Genomic DNA, 2,337 nt, shown 5'->3' with positions numbered 1-2,337 from the left:
CGTGGGTAGAATTTCTTCTGCCTGACCCATTAACAACTGCGAATGGGACATTTTAGAAATGGTTTTTATTGAAATGCTTCAGTGGGGCATAGCCCCGAGAAGCCAGAACTTGGCTCTGAGGCCAGGCCTGGGGGTGTGCTGCAGAGATGTGGACAGTTGCCTGCTGAGGGGTTGGGGGTGGCCTGGGTCAGGCAGGAGGTGCCAGCAGCTGCTGATCAGGGCAGTTCTGATGGTTTGCTCTCTCATCTTGCCTGCTGTAATTAAAGGTTTCCCAATATGATCTGACTTCCTAAAGGGAAACTAGAATTTAAAAAACAAAACAAAATCCCCAAAATAGCAGAGATGCTTAGTTGCAATATACATATGTTTTAAATCATAAAGCTCTTAATCCTGTCTTGTCACTGCTACTGGTCAGTTTCCAAGCATCTAATCTATTAGAACCCTGGCGGGAGGGGCTCTTAACAGAACAATTAAAACCAACAAGAATGAAATACCTAACTGTACTCACCAAATTAGATATATGCATGTAAACTGCCACTGACCCCACCATCCTCCTTCTGGGGGGAATTGCTCCCCCAGAGTCCCTCCCTTTTCTCACCTGACCCTTCCATCCCGCCTCGTGCTTCTCTCCCCTGACACACCGTGTAGAACTCATGGACCAGAATAAATCAGTTGTTTTATTTCCCCTCAAAGGATGTAACTTTCCACTCCCCAAATGACTTTGACAGTTTTCTCATTTGCTAGCTGAGGAGGATATCAAGAGACACTGACCTTCTGGTTTTGCCTAAAGAGGGAACACTCAGTAACTATTATGCTTCAGTCCATGATTTGCTTTAACTACGCCCTTCCTCCCTCCCTGCCATGTCCTCGCTTACCTTCTTACCATCCCTCTTGAACCTTCTACTCAGGGCACCGAGTAGAATGTGCCCCACAGGGCACTGCTGCTCCCTGCAGCCATCCCTTGCCTGGTATGGTGATGCTATAAGTCACATTTGTCTTCAACCCCACAGCATTCCCTGCCAGCAAGAGAAAGCGTGGGGCCTCTAAGAGTGTTTTGCTCCTTATTTAATCAGATTAGTCCCATCACCTACCCTGAGGAGTCAGATTTTGGTGTTACTGAGCTATCTGTGGAAGGAGGAGAAATTGTCAGACATCACTTAAAAAGCCCTGGCCCTTGGACGCCTGGGAACTGCCGAGAGAAATTAATCTTCCCCCTATTTAAGGCAATTTCTTTTCCATCATCCTTTGTCAAGAGGACTGCACTGGGAAATGAATCTGATGGGAGTCCCTGAACTGGTGCACTCCACTCAACAGCATCTCTCCGATGCTGTGCAGCATCCATCATCCCCATGCAAGCAGAGACTCAGACTACTGCAAAGCCAGCTCCCTGCCAGTCATAGCAGCAAGAAACGGCCATCACAGAATGGGTGTCACTGGGTCTAGAGACTTGCAGCTTTCCTCTACCTCTGCTCTGCTCTTTCCAGAAAACCTACCACAAATTATCTCTTCCATTAAGCCGGTCTTTTATCCAAAATCCAGGAAGGCAGAGAAACAAGGATATGCTAGAATACAGGACTCTAGGATATGTTTCTTGCCTCAACAGAAGGACTCTGCCAGTGCAGAATATGTGTTAAATTGAACAGAGACCACTGCAAGGCAGGTGTGGGATAGCAACAGGACAAGGGCAGCCCTACTTCAAGACTCTCTTCTCTCCAGACTCAATTTTCTTTCATGGGCTAAGAGTCTTATTGCTCTCTGAGGTCAGGGTGGATTTCCAATCTTCAACACTTTTCACCTTCCACACTTCCCAGGGCAGTTATTTTCAAATTATGCTCCTTAGGTTACCAAGGAGCTTCCCTTGTGGCTCAGCTGGTGAAGAATCTGCCTGAAATGCGGGAGACCTGGGTTCGATCCCTAGGTTGGGAAGATCCCCTGGAGAAGGGAAAGGCTACCCACTCCAGTATTCTGGCCTGGAGAATTCCATGGACAATCCATGGAGCTGCAGACTCAGACACGACTGAGCGACTTTCACTTTCACTAGGGTACCGAAAAGTACCAGGGAGTATGTGTGCATGGGGAGAGCAGGGTGTGAGAAGTGGCTGGAGGGGAAAGCTCAATGGTTGAGGCACTGGACCCTTCAACTCTACTTCAATCTGACTTGATTTCGTTCAGGGGCTGGGATTTTCTCCTAAGTTCATTTTAAAAAGAGTTCTAATTTTGTAAAAGGCCTGCAAAGCGCTGTCCTAAGTGACAGGAAGACAGCTGGGTCTGGGCCTCTCTGGACTGAGGCGGAGGGAGCTGTGGCGTGGCTCCTGCCTGCTCTGGCTGTAGAGCAGG

This window comes from Ovis canadensis, chromosome 7 (genome assembly GCF_042477335.2).
Source record: "Ovis canadensis isolate MfBH-ARS-UI-01 breed Bighorn chromosome 7, ARS-UI_OviCan_v2, whole genome shotgun sequence".
NCBI lineage: Eukaryota > Metazoa > Chordata > Mammalia > Artiodactyla > Bovidae > Ovis > Ovis canadensis.
This window is presented reverse-complemented; position numbering follows the sequence as displayed.